A 17,326-nucleotide genomic window follows, 5' to 3' on the forward strand; every position below is an offset into this window, starting at 1 on the left:
TGTTTGTTTGCAATAATACTTGCTAAGTCTTTGGATGGTAATTGTGCCCACTCAGAGTATTTGGCTATACATTTCAGTTTGTATATAGAATTATTTTGTTGATGCAATTCATGTAATTGTCTTTGAGTATTATTAATTAGGTTTTCAGTATTAGGATAAGGTTTATCTTGGTACTACTTTTCTAAGTCTATTAAGACCGCCACTAACTTACTTTCTCTTTTTAATGCAACTATTTTGGGATAGGAAGATTTCTGAATAAGGACTACCCTAATCTGCATTTTACAAGCTGCCCATTGAATGTCATAAGGAATATTTATGTCTTCCATGCTATTATTTAGCTGTGCTAAAATGCTAGACATTTCCTGAATAATCTCTGAATTATATAATAGGTTATTATTCAATGACCAGTTAGAAGTTTTAACCCTTTTAACCAAGTTATTGGGTGAAAGGAGTTTTAAAGTAATTCTAGTGCACTGTTGTGGCAGGACAAGTAGCTTACATCCTTTACATCCTTCTTAGCTGGGAATTGCCGATTGAAGGCTCAGTGTCTGCTATTCTAAAAGTGTATTAGTTCTGGTTTAAGCACTTAGGCTTCCGGCCAGTTATTCTACATTAAGAAGGTTTGTGGTCTACACTCTTGCGGGAGGAGAGGCTGGATTCTGCCTTTCTGAGTTGGGAATTTCTGGTCACAGGCTTATTGTATCTGCTTATTTGAACTGTTTCTTTCTGAAATTAGTGCGCCTTGTTGCTGTAGCATAGACCAGATTCAGGCCTGCTGAATCTAGCTTTGTTTGTATAACTTGAGCACTGATCTTGGCCATCTTTTTTCGGAGAAAGTTCCCCTGCACCCTAGTGGCAGGAGTGTGCAGTTAGAACTTGTCTGATTGAAGACTGCTGGAACAGGGCTCAGTTTTGAGCTTTTTTCTGGTTAATTGGGTAACTTGCTTAAATCAGTTTGTTAGTTTCCTATTGTCTTATATATATATATATATATATATATATATATATATATATATATATATATATATATATATATATATATATATATATATATATATATATATATAAAAGTGCACTTTATTCATCTGCTTTTACTGTATTTGTGTTTCTTCTTACTTTATTATTAGGGGCATTGACTACAACTCTGATCTGAGATATATAACAATAAGTATCCTTTTCTGTGCATTTAAAGCGTTTTTTTATTGTATCTGCTTTATTTTCTGAAAAAAAAACATACTTGTTCCCTGCCTTTCTAAGCTAGTATAGTCCAGTTTTCAGGTTACTGCTGAATTCAGGGCTGTGTTACAAATATCTGTGTTTGCCCATACCTTACTTGGATAGAAGAAGTTTCTCTGTTCACCTGTGAGAGAGGGGAGCTTTCAGTAGCCTATCTGTCCCTGGACGAGTGGTTTCAGACCAGAAATTAGCAGTTTATTGGCAATTTTGGGCTAATTTCTATGTCTTTCATTTCCCTGCTATAAAAAAATGCATTTGCCCAGTTTTGCGCCCCGGGCAGCACCGATTCCCGGCTCCACAAAGTCTCCTCTTCAATTTTTCCTTTGGAACTAGACAAACTTTCAACTTAAGCACTCAAGCCATTCATTTCTCAGCCCTGCACTTGCTCAAAACTCATAGCAAGCACTTATAAACCCAAGCACTAGACTCCCCCTATACTGTACAGAAGGACAAGGCTCTCTTTTCGACCTTACCAGCCATTCAGTAAAAGAGCTCACTGTACCTATCCAGGCATGTCCAAAGGGCAGTTTCAGGTGTACTTTCCAGTCCAACTGTGAATCTGGGCATTTTGAGGCAATGTTACAACTGCCACATGTACACAGGCAACTCTTTCCTCCTATCACCAAACACTAATACATGCGAGAGATGCAATTATACTGCCAAACTGGAGGTTAAGCTCTCTCAACCCAAGACTGGATCAGACAGTCAAGAGGAGAAGGGAAATACTTGCATCACACCACCAGTCTCACATAGACCCAATAAACCAGCACCAGCAAAAAACACACATAAATACACGAAAACATATTTGGAGGCTCTAAATAAAAATCTGCAGAAGCAACAGAGACCTCCAAGGCAGATATCCAAGCAACCTCCACCCACAAACACAAACCACGTAACACATACTTCACAAAACCAGTGTGCCATGCAATCACAGCCCTTAAGGCAAAATAACATACCCAACATAGTAGTAATAGGTGACTCTATAGTTAGGCACACTGACGTCCCACTCACTAGGCTGAATAAGGAGGTTACTGTTAGCTGCTGTTGGGTGCCAGGATCCACCACATAACACAAGCACTCAGGTCATTCCAGAACAAGTACAAATACGACTCTGTCATTGTCCATGTTGGTGTGAATGACCTGAGCCATACCTCCCTGGACTACACGAAAAGAGACATGGAAGAGCTCTCCGATCACATAGCCCAGGCCAGTATGACCCTGACCCTGAGTAGCATCCTGCCCTCACCAAGAATTATACCACGGTATAAAGAAAAAATGATCAATTTCAACAATTTCAACAATTGGCTAAGTTTCTGGTGTCATTCAAAGGGGATCCAGTGTCTTTCGGCCTGGGATGACATCCTTGACAAGCCACGCTGCAAGACTCAAAAGATAAACCCACCACAGTAAATAGCACAAGTAACAAAAAACTGGGGGTAATGCTACTCAATGCCAGAAGTCTAAACCTCAAAATGCACGCCCTCGAGGCACTCCTCAGCATGGAGAAAATTGATATATCTGCAGTAACAGAAAACTGGTTTAAGGCTTCAGAGAGTACCCCAGCACTATCAGGCTACAACTTATACCATACATTTCGGCCACAGAACCCGGACCGAAATACAAAAGGCGGGGGCGTATCCATATTCATCAAGGATACCCACACCTCCAGGTTAGTGGCACAGCACGATGCTTCAGAGATCATCCACGTGCAACTAACAATGGGCAAAACTGCAATTCAAATTGTAGCTTGCTACAGATCACCCACCATGTCCTAGGACCCCCATTCTGCATTTCTGGAAACACTGGGAAACATAAAGGTCCTACCAAACACCCTAATATTGGGTGATTTCAATTACCCAAACATTAACTGGGAGAACTACTCAAGTACTAACTCCCTTGCCCAAAATTTCCTAGAATTTATAAACTCAAACACCCTGGATCAATTGGTCAGTACTCCCACCAGAGGTGACAACATATTGGACCTGGTCATCACCAACATGGGTGACCGGTGTTCCACAACGGAGGTCAACCCCTCGCTGGTTAGATCTGACCATAAACAAATCACTTTGGATATCCACATTCCGGCACCACCCCTGGACAAGGAAACCACTGTGAAAAACTTTTCAAAAGCAAACTTCACGTTACTTAAGACTGATGTGGAAAGTTTCAAAGCCCCATGATAAAGGATAACACTGTTGAAGCTGCAAAATCCTTTACTAATGCATTCTACAGGCACCTACAATAATGCATGGATCATGCTATCCCAAACAAAACCAAGACTTACTCCTCCATGAAAAGGAAACCAGTCTCATGGACACCTGCCATAAACAAACTATGCAACAGAAGGAGGAAACTAGTACAGGAAAGAGTAAAATCCCAGGAAGGGAAGACATCCCTGATCAGTATCAGCAAGAAACTACAATTCCTCATAAAATCATCCAAGGCGAGCTTCGAAAGAAAAATTGCCAAGGACTCCAAAGATAACCACAAGGCATTCTGTAGCGATGTCAAGAATCTAAGTGGCAATGCTCAGATCTGCTTGGAGTTAGTGCACAATGGCATAAAATATACTGAACCGATCAATATCGCCAACATCCTGGCAGACAGGTTCAGTGTAAACTTCACCCCCCTCTCACCCCCAAAAGGACCAATAACCATACCAGAAGAATGTAGAGCCCCTGAAATCACAGACACTCAGGTTAAAACAGCCCTCTCCAAATCCAAAACATAGCATCGATGGGACTGAACCATGTCCCAGGCTGCGTCCTACACAAGCTCAAAGATGAACTAACCCCTCACCTAAACACACTGTTCAAACTCAGCCACTCCACAGGCTACGTACCCATAGAGTGGCACACAGCAATGGTTATTCTGCTCCACAAAGGTGGAGCCACAACAGACCCCAGGAACTATTACCCTATAAGCCTGACTAGCTTGGTCTGCAAGGCTATGGAGTGCATCATCATGCAACTTATTAACAGAGACATTGGGAACCTCCAAACACTGGACCCTACCCAGTTCGACTTTGTTAAGGGCAGATCATGCCTCCTAAACCTGGTGGACTTCTTGAGACTGTTACCAAGGCTATAGCTGAGGGAAAGGTGGTACACACAGCCTACCTAGACCTCGCAAAGGCCTTCGACACCATTCCCCATTCTGGTATTATAGACAAGCTCACCAGCCTGAACATAAACCCCTACATCACAAGATAGGTTGCCAACTGGCTCACGGACAGAACCCACATGGTGAGAGTTGTGGGAGCTAGGTCCAACTCTAAACCAGTTACAGGTGGTGTTCCCCAGGGCTCAGTCCTAGGACTCCTCCTGTTTGGCATATACTTCTCAGAGGTACAGGCAAGCACAGGAGGACTATGGCTGACCAAGTTTGCAGATGACTGCAAACTAGGGGCTATAATTGACTCTCCGGCTGACAGACATCCTCCAAAAGGGTCTCATTGAGACGGATACCTGGTGTCAAAATCATGGCCTCAAGCTAAATGCCACAAAGTGCATAGTCATCCCCTTTGGAAAAAACAAAGTACCCACAAACTACCACATAGGTGATAGTCCCCTAAATATGGAAGATGTAATAAGGGATCTGGGGACCCAAGTAGATAGTAATCTCTCCTTTGATAATTACATTGCCAAAGTGGTTAGAAAATCCTTCTACGTGGCCCATCTAATTACAAAAGGGTTCGTATCCAGATCAAAAGAGGTCATTGTGCCCCTCTACTCATCACTCATCAGACCCATCATAGAGTACAATGCCCCATTTGAGATGTACCTTACAAGACACCTGCAACAGCTGGAAGCACCACAGAAGTACCTCACCAAGAGGATCACTGGCCTCAAACAGGTGAACTATGCAGCTCGACTGAAGAAACTCCAGCTGTACTCGGTTGCATACCGCCTACTCAGAGGTGATCTCTGCCTGACATACAAGGCCATGTTCAACCCAGAATTGATGGACATGCTCCACCTAAAGAAAACCATATCCCCTTAAGTCACATGCTCTAGGGATCTAAACTCACCACAACAATAAATAGGACGTGCTGGAGAGATAGAGTCCTGTCCCAGAGACTTTCCATGCTTTGGAACAAGATTCCAATCTACATTAGGCAGTGCTCCTCGCTAACACTCTTCAAGAGAGACCTTGACAAGTGAATGGGAAACAGAAAGTTTACCCCAGGGATCACTTCAGTGGCTCTGCTGTACAGAGGCACGGGGAACTAATAAGGCGGCGGCGAAAGCCAACACATTCTGGCTAGGCTTATAAATGCCTTTAGGCAGATAGCCTAGTACCTACCTATGAACCTATGATCCGAGAAGTGTCTCGGTTCCGCCTGATATTTAATATCTCCTTCCGCCAGTGACTCTGAAATAAGGAAGACGTCTATTCTAGACCAGGTATTGTGACATTTAGAGAAGTAAGTGTATATACCTTTCCTCTCCTGCCCTTCACCAAAAGCGATAGGATCAATCAGGCATAAGTCAGTCATTAGTTCACCTAAGGCAGTTGACGCTTGCATATTTTGGGATAAGGAGCTGCTAGTGCGATCTATCCCTGGATCAATGACCGAATTCCAGTCTCCACCCAATATAAGTTCATGGTCAAGAAAGTTTCGTAAAATGTTGTGGATTTCTAAAATAAAATGCTGTTGTCTCTGACGGGGACCATAGATGATGAGTAAAAGAGTTTGTTTCTTATTAATAGGGTTAGTAGTTGTAAAATAACACCATTTGCCCTCCTCATCTGAACATTGGTTTAGGATTTTTGTGTGAAGCGATTTTTTAATAATAATAGCTAAACCTTTTGACCTTGAGTTGTCCCCAACTGCTATTATTTCTTTAATCCATTTTTTATTTGAAATTCCCTTCCAGTCCTCACTCATTATGTGTGTCTCCTGCAAAAAACATATGTGTGCATCAGATTTAAAAATTAGATGAATCAGTAAATTCCTCTTATCTTTATCCTGCAACCCTCTCACATTCCAGGAGTCTATGATCCACATTCCCAAATAATGCTTAATGGGGCAGTTGTTATTGTTAAGGAAATGTGGTATTTTCGAATTACAAGGTTCCAAAAGAAAGGAAAAAAACATACTAACTATAAGAACGGGAAATAGAAATACATGAAGTAGCACATTCACAGTAGCCCTATAACACTCTTCCAGCAGCAACCCTGTGCCTATCCACTTAAACCAACTAAAAGAAAGAGTGTGATGAAATAGTTACACATGCACATATATTAAGATGATTATCATAATGAGAGGTTGTGTAACTTAAGAGTAAAGTTATCACCAATATTTTAAACCTTTTAAGCAATCTAAAACATATATACAGTAGCGCTACGATTCCTAGAGTCATCATCCTTACCCTTCTACCAATATTCCTATCCTCTCCTATAAGAAAAGTTCAAAAAGGTATGGTGCTAGAAAAAACATCACATTAAATCACTAAGTACAGACATTTCAGTTAGATGCCAGTTAGTGGTAATACAGTGCCTACAGAAAAGAAAGGAACTTTAGCAGGAGACATATTTACAGTTGTGTATGTAAAAAGTATAAACAAGATATAATATAAACAGATAACTTGCTATATTAGCATATAGGGTATAAAACAATACATTAAGCAGGCTTGATCAAAAAGCTTTCTAGCCCGTTAACATTCAATATATCTTCCAATGTTAAAACATTATTATTCTTCCAGCTGCTATGTAAATAATACTTATTTATCCATTAGATTTAACATAAACCTTTAACAGAAACAGAGGCATCATATTAGGATAAGTATCTTCTTTGTCTTGATACTGAACACATTGCTTAAGCATAAGACCCAAAAGCTTCCATACGAATGTAATGTATGCATGTAAGCATGCATGCATGTATAACAAACCGGGAGCCCTTACCTTGAAAACGAAATATGATTATCACTTACAAGAAGGCTGCAATACTACTGAAGGTTTATGTTACAATTCATGGAGCTAGATCTCAAGCTGTAACCCAGATGAGTATGTTTACCTAGTTGCCAATGTATCCCACAAACAACATTGCTAGAGCCAGCATCTGTAATACAATATATATATATATATATATATATATATATATATATATATATATATATATATATAGATTCACTATACAATCTTGAATTACTGAAATGTCGAATTTCAGTATTTCGAGACTGAATAGTTGAAAACCCACAATCACGAATACCACAACCGCTTCCATTCACACACATACACAAACCAAGACATAATCACACACACACACATACACCTACCTAACTAACAGGGGCGGCCCGTGCTATTGGACTGCCAGACTGCAGCCCCCTCAACTGTAAAACAAAAGAATAAAAATAAAAAGAAATAAAACGAAAAGAAAAAAAGTTTAAAAATTCGCGGACTTCGCGCATGCGCACTAGTCCGGCATGCGCAGATTGTATCAGCAGCAGTCCTGATTAGGAAACATGAGGAACGGAGCTCCCAACAGTCTATGCCGTTTTAAACTGCATAGACTGTCCTGGGAAAATGCATCGGGGTCAGACTGCAACGTCAGCAGTCTGGAATTTGCTGCAGTCTCGTCAAGAAGATCTCGTGGGTCGTTTTGCACGGGGTTTGGATGTATTGGTTTCACTTGCAGGGATCGGAGGATCTCGCGGGTCTGGAGTTGCGCGGGCGGGGTTTGGATGTATTTATGGTAGTTTCACTTGCATTGGAGGGATCGGGGTTTGGATTTATTTATATGGAGGACAAGAGCTACTACAGGTAAGGGTAAGTGTGTGTGTGTGTGTGTGTGTGTGTGTGTGTGTGTGTGTGTGTGTGTGTGAAAATGCTCCAGGTGCAATATACTGGCGGTGTGGTAGGGAATATCTCAGGCTTGAACCCTGTACCTTGTATGCAGCTGTTAAAGACTTGCATTCCCTACCCACCACCATTTGTAAAAAAAATTGCAGATTTTTGCCTCATATTTGATCTGATCTGTTCCTCATAATATCTGTGGTTTGTAAATATTGCAATGCTTGATATTTGATGGTGCAGTGTTAGCATTGTTGTCTCACAGCTGTAGGTTCTCAGGTTTGATTCTTGGCTGGGGTTCCTTCTTTGTGGGGTCTGTATCTTCTCCCTGTGTTTGTGTGGGATTGCTTTTGTGTCCTCCCATGTTACAAAGACATGTCTGCATTATTTCTTCCTGGGCCTCTGCTGAAAATTGTTTTTTTTTGTTCCAAGTCAGACTGTCCTGATTAACAAATGTTAAATAAAATAAATTGACAGGCATTTGAATTTCAGACTTCAGGTTTCTGAATGTTTAATTCCTTACATATTTGATGGTGCAGTGGCAGTATTGTTGCCTCACAGCTATAGGTTTTCTGGTTTGATTCTTGGCTGGGGTGCCTTCTGTGTGGAGTCTGCATCTTATCTCTGTGTTTGTGTGGATTTGCTTTGGTGTCCTGCCATGTTACAAAGACGTGTCTGCAGTATTTCTCCTTGGGCCTCTGCTGAAAATTGTTTTTGTTCTGTCAGAAGTAAAATTGACAGGCATTTGAATTTCAGACTTCATGTTCTTCAGAAAATACATAGTAGCACAACCTACAACCTTTTTATTCTAGCAATTTTCTAAGTTTATAAGATGAATATTTGAAATTTGTCCCTATTTTTGGGACTGTATTCCCCCATTATTGGCTTCGTCCAGGTTTTTTGTGCTAAGGTTGACAGCTATGGCAAGAACTGAATTCACTGAATATGTTTGAGGGCTGTATTCCCTCATTACTGGGTTTGTCCAGGTGTTTTGTACTAAGAGGTTGACAGCTATGGTGAGAACTGAATTTACTAAATGATAGCTGTCAAAGGAAAAATATACTTTAAAAATGATCAAAACACGGTAGGTTCAGGTTAAGGCACTTTAATCTTGCAGCAAGGAGACAAAAACGTACTATTACAGAGTTTGTCTAACCAGAAACAGGAAATACTTTCATTTTTATACATTCTCTAACTAGACATGGCCTACCAAGTTGACGTAACAGATTACCAGTCTTTTCATCATCATTTGTTGACCATCATTCCCATGAATTTCTGCTGATTTATCAATTTTTGTGAGAAACTTCCTGAGGAAAACAACATGGCCTTGATTACCACCAGTTAGATACATGTTATGTTACCATTCAAGGTACTATGGCTAATTCAAGCACAATGCTAACAGTTCATTTCTCTAATAATCCTTTGTCTACTTTATCTCTAAGCTTCTACAGCTGCACATGTTCTCATGCTTCGAACAGAGCTGATTGTTTAAAATCATTTCATTTACAGAATATAGTATTGTTCATTAATTCGTTCCTGACCTAGCAGATAAGCACCTGCTTCTCAAGTCCATTTCCAAAAGGCATAAATATGAATATTGCTGTGCTAGCAATTACTAGGTCAGAGGGCATCTTGCAAGTTTCAGAAAGCATACTGCAGTTTTCAAAAAGCATCTTTTTCAGTCTCATATGAAACTCAATTTATATATAACACAGTGCATGTAAAATAGAATGAAAAACGTGTTAATTCTTCTGATTATTAATTAGCATTAAGTATACACACATTAATACATATTTTTCTAACATTTCCCTCCTGTTAATACTTTTTAATTCTATTTTCAAAAAAGAATAAACAGTTTGCTTCTTTTCCTAACCTCTTCCAATCAGGATTTGCAGTTAAGAAAGTCATTCAGTTTAAACTTTTATGAAAGTGTTTCACATTCTAGCAGCTCTTCAAATTCAGTACTTTGATACATAGTCTCAGATACTGATATGTCTATGAATTATTTTATTAATTTCTTCATGCAGGGGATTCCACAGCAAACACAAACTCCTATTAGGAGTAATCCTACCCCAATGGCAATCAGTATGTTTATTAGGATGGAACCCCACCCCCCAAATACATTCTGGAAAAAGTCTGTCAGAGGGTTTGGGCCTGGTTTGGTCATGGCCGACACTTGCTGAATTACCTCAAGATGATCGTTAATCTCATGCTGATGATCAGGAATAAACGCACAGCATTCTTCTTTGATTAAAGTGCACGTCCCACCCCTCGCCGCTAGGGTGAAGTCAAGAGCCATTCGGTTTTGGAGTACTACAGTTCTCATGGCATTCAGTTCATCAGTTATCAGTTCAAGAGCAGAAAAAGTCGCATTACTCATTATTTCGAGAAGTTTAGACAGTTTTCGCAGCTCCCAAATCGATTTAACTGCACCATATGCAGGTAATATGCCTGCCCATGATATGACAGCATCACTCAAGTCCATGTGCGCAAGTTTGGTTCCCACATCATGATGGTCTTTCCAGCCTGCTTCTATCTGTCCCACTGGATTCTCAGGTTTCTTAACAGTCTTTTTGGTTACATCTCGGGTATTTCGAATATTTCCCTGAGGCAAAACTGCAGTGTGTCTTATGGCCGGGACCAGGTATCCCAAAAAACAACTGCCAGACCAGTTCTCAGGTAACCATTTATATGCCTTTTTACCACACACAAAATAACAGTCCTCTACTTTAGTTGTTACTTTGTTACGAAATGACTGCCCTGCATGAAACATTTTCCTATCTATTACGGATAACTGTTTAAAAAGTACAGGATTACATTGTACCTGATCAAGAGTCTTATGCATAGATTTAAGAAATGAGTTATAATCTGTACTACAAGATCCACCTAAATTATTTGCTTTTGTATAACATTTATACTGTACAGTGACATTACACTTGCTCCATCCCACTTGGATGGTATCATTTTTGTAAAAACATACAATTCCTTTTTGTGTTACAGGCAAATACAGTACTACCTTATCATATGCTTTAATAGCAACTGTGTCAAAAAACAGATTTTCACAGGTCTCATTGACCCCCAGGGGGATAGCAGCCATCAATAAACCCCCGTATGCTGTTGGTATGGCCGTGCAGACCCAGCAATTCGAAACATTAAAAGTCTCAGCATACACACGTGTAATTGCCTGATAAGTGTTAAAGTTCGGATGCCAGTCTATGTTTGGCTCATTACGTTTAATCAGTTCAACTTTTGTGGTAGGAAAAAGGAGTGGCCACAACAAAAAGAACAATGTGATTAGCATAGCTATCAAAATGAACATGCAAGTTTTCTGAGGTTGCTCAATGTCTCTATTCGCTCTGTACCTGGCCATTATGTTCTCGTTGTACAACAGTAACAAAGTTTTTGTCCAATTCAAAGTTCTTAACCAGTTTACAGTGCGTCAAATGAATCCAGGAAGCTCACTCTGCGATCTTGACTGCAGTGGGTGTCGACAGTAGTACCTGGTACGGTCCTTCCCACTTCGGAGAACTCCAGTTCTTTTTCTTCACAATCTTCACCCAGACCCAGGTGCCTGGGGCTACTTGTGCTTCCGATTTCGGTTGCTCTTTATCTGAAACAGAATTTAACTGCAAAAGTTTGTTATTCAAAAATCGTCTCATATACCCTGCAAGTGAACTGTCAGCCTCTTGCTCTGCAGACATGAGAGGTTTCCACTGAGGTGTATAATATGCCCTTCCAAACAAAGTTTCAAAATGAGTCAATCCCTTTGCATTTGGAACAGTTCTCATGCTCAACAGTGCTAGAGGCAAACAGTGCACCCAGTTCTTTTGTGTCTCACTCATCAATTTCCTAAGCTTATTCTTCAACACCCCATTATGCCTCTCTACTAATCCCGCAGATTGGGGGTGGTATGCGCAGTGATTTTTCAATGATATTCCGAAATAGCGACTAAGTTGTTGCACTGTTTGGTTCATGAAATGTATACCGTTATCACTATAAATCTTTTCCGGTATGCCAAATCTGGGTATAATTTCTTTAACAAGGACCTTTGCAACAGTAGCTGCATCTGGATGTTTAGTTGGAAAAGCTTCCACCCATTTGGAAAACATATCTATAATGATAAGGCAATACTTTTTATTCTCACATTTATTCAGTTCTATGAAATCCATACAAATAGTATGGAACGGATACAGTGGTGTAGGGAAACTCCCTTGCTTAGGCTTCAATGTCCCTTGTGCATGATGCTTGTTACAAACATGGCATGCTGCACAAAAAAATTTTGTATAGTTTGTAAATCCATACGTTGTAAACTCTCGATTCACTAACTGTACCATCCCCCCTGTTGAGACATGGCTCTGCCCATGGCTCAACAAAGCTGCATATCTAAACAAGTTAGATGGCAGAATTGGTTTCTTTTCCTTGGAGATGTACAGTCCCTTTTCAAGAATTTCTCCTCGTTTTATCCACTTTTGTTTTTCTACATTTGTAGTAAGTGTCTGCATTGTTTTCAGCATTTCTAAATCTAAAATCTCAGAGGGTTGTAATTCCTCACTCAAAAGAAAAGCTTCCGAGGCTGAAGCTGCTTGTTTTGTGGCTGTATCAGCCCGCGCATTACCTTTTGAAATTCTATCCTGTTGCTTGGTATGAGCTACACATTTGCAAATGGCTACTTTTTGAGGTAACTGAATGGAGTCTAATAAATCTAAAATAAATTGCACATGATTAATTGGCTTACCAGTAGATGTTATCATTCCTCTATTTTTCCACTGCTGCGCAAAAACATGTACAGTAGAAAAAGCATACTGACTGTCAGTAAAAATATTCACTTTCTTACCTTCTGCTAAGGTAGATGCCCTTGTCAAGGCAATCAATTCTGCTGCTTGTGCAGATAAGTTGTGTGGTAAAGATTTTGCTTCTAAAGTCTCGGTATCAGAAATGACTGCATACCCCACTAGAGTCTGTCCTGTAGGACCCCTCCTGCACGAGCCATCCACATAGTATGTCACCTCGGCATCATCCAAGGGAACATCTGTAAGGTCTTGTCTAGGTAATGTCTTTTGCTCAATCTCCTGCAGGCAGCAGTGTGGTTTGCCATCTGCAGGGGTTGGGAGCAAGGTTGACGGATTCAAAGTTGTGCATCGTTCAATTGTCATATGAGGTTGGCTCAACAGTATAGTCATACAGGAAAGATGTCTAGCAGAAAAAAGATATGCTACTTTTTCTTGCAGTAAAATAATTGCAACTGCATGAGGCACTCTCAATGTGAGAGGGTGGAACAACACTACTGAGGCCAAAGCCTGCACTGCCATTGCAGCTGCAACTACTGCTTGTACACAGTGGGGCAAGGATCGCACCACTGGGTCTAACTGTGATGAATAGTAAGCTATGGGGCGTTGTTTGTCCCCATGTTGCTGTGTCAACACTGATGTCATATAACCTTGCTTACAGTCTACAGTTTGGAAAAATCGCTTATGATAGTTTGGTAATCCTAAAACTAAGGATGATGCTATCAGTTGTTTTAACTTGCAGAAAGCTGCTTCTGTTTCTGGTGTCCACTTAATAAATCCTGTGCTGCCATTGGCTTTTTGAATATCAAATTAGTCAGTGGAGCAGATTCCAAAGCATAATTTGGTATCCAACTCCGACAAAATTTAGTAGTTCCCAGGAAGGACATCATTTCCTTCTTGGTAGTTGGTCTAGGTGCTTGTAATATTGCTGTTTTTCTGTCTTCATCTAATATTCTGCCTTCTTTGGATATTACATATCCCAGGTATTTAACTTGTTTTCTCCAAAGTTGTAGTTTGTTTTTGTTTACTTTGTGTCCTTGAGTAGCTAAAAACTGTAATAATGCTATGGTATCCTCTCTACATTCTTGCTGGGTGGGGGCTGCCAACAGAATGTCGTCTACATAAAGTAAAATCTGACTACCTTTCGCTGGGATAAATCCCGCCAGGTTTCTTGACATTTCTTGTGCAAATATTGTTGGACTTTCACAATATCCCTGTGGTAATCTCGTATATGTATACCATTTCCCCTGAAATGTAAATGCAAACCAATGTTGGCTGTCGGGGTGTACCGGTATTGAGAAAAATGCATTACTAATATCTACCACAGAAAAATACTTTTGCTGAGGCTTTAAATGATTCAATAGAGTGTGCGGATCTGGCACCGTTGGTGCCCTAGGTATAACTGCATGATTTACAGCTTGTAAATCTTGGACCATACGCCACTCCCCATTTGCTTTCCTAACAGGAAATAAGGGTGTATTACATGGTGAATCGGGAGATTCTATTAAGACTCCTTCCTTGAGTAAGGCTGCTATTATAGGTTTGATCCCTATCTCTGCATCCTTTCTCAAGGGATACTGTCTTTTCTGAGGTCTAAATGCTGATTTTGGCGTAATAGTAACTGGTCCTGCTGTTCGAATAAGCCCTACATCTGATTTCCCTGTTGACCAGAGAGTCACTGGTATGTTTTGCAAGGCTTTTTCCTCTTCTTCCAATAAGAGTAATACTCAGCTATTCTCACTAGCCTGTGAGTGCACAGCTGGGTGTGTCTGTGTTATCCAATTCAATTTCTGCTTCTGTACTCCTTGTTCGGAGAGTTCTAATTCTGTCTGTTTTTCCCACCTTGTGACTTTTTCTCCTAAGTCTGCCCATTTCAAACTTCTATTTTTGGTTAAGCTAACATGTGGCAATCGATTACATTTGTAAAGTGCAAAACATTCCTGGGGCAATGAACAGCTTATTACACTGTTTCCTTCTGTGTCCCAGTACAAGATTCGTAACACTAGCCTGTTTGCATGGTTTTGAAACAATTCCTGTTCGTATTCTTTATCAGGTCCTGGTCTATTACAGTAATATAGAGTACAATGCAACAAATGTTGTTTGTCAATGTCGAGGGAGGGGGATTTACTGATGGCTACATTCATCAGTTCTTCGGTTACTGCCCCTGGACCAGTCGTAACCAAGTCCTGGCTGTACCAATAATATGTCTCACCCTCCGGTCGCACTACAAAAGTATCCATTTGTCGCTGTGTTTCCATACCCTGCATGGTTGGAACTACGGCTATGCCAAATATCTGCATTAAGTCTCTGCCCAAGAGATTTACTGGGCATTTTGCAGAAACCACAATTTTACTTTTCTGGGTCATTCCTGAAACGGGGTCTATTATTGCTATGTCATGGGAGAGTGGCTCACGATACAGCTGTCCATTTGTTGCTTTTACTAGTATATAATCTGGTGATTCTGAATCTTTTGGTAATTTGGAAGGATGCATCAGGGTCCGTGAAGCCCCTGAGTCACACAAAAATTTGACTTCCCTTCCCTCTACTAGAAGCGTCACTTCCGGTTTTGTGTCTGCTAGGCAGATCTCTAGGGTCAATAATGCTAAGTCTAAAATTTCATTTTCATCAACATCTACAAATTCATGTACATCCTCTACCCCTTCTGTCACGTCCTCTACCCTTGCTGTCACATTTGCACTTGTCTTTTCCTGTTCATTCTCATTCAGTGATTCCTGACTATCATATAGTCATTCCTCATCCTCCTTATTTTCTGTAGTCACCTTCTTATTTAGCCTGCAATCCCTTGCTAAATGTCCTTTTTTTTCGCATTTAAAACATTCACCCCTTTTCTTTCTTTCTTCAAAATCCTCTGATCACTTATCAGATTGTTTATTTCCCTGGGTATTTTTCTTACCCTTTCTTCCAGTTTGTACTACAAAAACTTCTGACCCATCTTCTGCTGAAAATACTTGAGTTTTCTTTTTCTTTTTACTATTAAAATGTCTTTCTGCATGTCTTGCATATTCAAGTAATGGTTGTAATCTACTCGTACGATGATCTACCATGTGTTTCGTAATAAAGCTGCTTATACTACCTTTCAAGAATGCATTCTTCAGCTGCTGCTCATATGGGGAATCATGTGTCTGATTTTCTGGTATCTGCATTCCGCAGTGGTTATTAAAACACTCTAATAATCTAGCATAATATCTATCAACCGTTTCCCCTTCTTGTTGAATGCACTGATTAATGCAAGTCCAATCAGCCCTAGGCTTCCATTTTTCAGAGATTCGGTCTGTCAGACCCTTTATTCTGCCATCTAATTCTGCATTAGTATGTGGGAGTGGTCTAAGCTCTGCGTCACGGGGATTCCAGTCACCACTGATCATGTGCCAATCTGGACCTACAATTTGTCTAACTACTTTTTCTACTTCTTCTCCATTCAAATGGTAACTTAATCGCATACCCTGTAAGTCTTCTAAAAATTTTTTAAAATTCACTTTCGGATGGGGAATTCCCTCCGTGGCCTTCCGGACATCTTCCGGCGTCCACGGTCTATTAACTAAAAGAGTCGGATCCTGTCCTGCCTGTCCTGCCTGAGGATTTGGTACTTCTATGAGTGGACATATCTCTTCCTCACTCATGGCTCGTGATTTTCTATTTATTTCATATAGTTCAATCTCCCTTCTCAAGTCGCGTGTTCGAGACCTTGTCTCGATAGGATCCCTGGCAAACGGTTTTGATGCTGTAGAAACAGCTGGGTATAGCGGAGGTGGATCGAAGGAGGGGCCGTCGCTATTACCAAGTTACTATCTTCTTTGTCTAAGAACATTGTTTTTGAATTTTTAATCTTTTGTTCCCTGCGATTTGCTTCCTCAAGCCACCTATGTGCCTGGGGAACTCCTAATTGTCGTTGCTTTTTTAATTGACCTTTTGCGTCTGTTTTAAGTTGCCTGACAAGTTTAATAAGTGCAAGTTTATCTAAATTACCATCGAATTTATACTTATCAACCCATTTTGTATAGTACTTAACATTGTCGGCACGCTGTAATTGCATATATTTCGCGTCTTCAATTAGGGGCGGGTCTCGGGAACTTTTCATGCACTGATTTCCCATGTTGCCTTAGCTAAGCTGTAAATTGCTACGTAACCCTTCTTATCACGTGGTACCACAGTTCTATACCTTTTCACAGTTTATCTAGAATAACTGCCTACCTATTCTGTTTCCCTGATCTATGACAAGACAGTAACCTTTTTCGTCCCTAATCTGCACAAGCAAATCTTCCTGATAAAAACAGTTCTGTAACTAGTCCCTGATCTTAAAACAGAAATAAGGTAAATTCCTCTTTACCTGACCCTCTGTGAGTTGATCCACTGGATCGTTGACTCGTCCTCCAATCCCAGATCAGAAACAGTGGCTGGCCTCTTTCGAACGACAATTCAGTCAGAAGTCTTTCAAAACAGAAGAGCCGATTTGGCCTCTTCTCTGTACGGATGCATGCCACTGGGCC

Source organism: Protopterus annectens, chromosome 2.part2, assembly GCF_019279795.1.
Source record: "Protopterus annectens isolate FY-2018-M chromosome 2.part2, PAN1.0, whole genome shotgun sequence".
NCBI classification, from domain to species: domain Eukaryota; kingdom Metazoa; phylum Chordata; order Ceratodontiformes; family Protopteridae; genus Protopterus; species Protopterus annectens.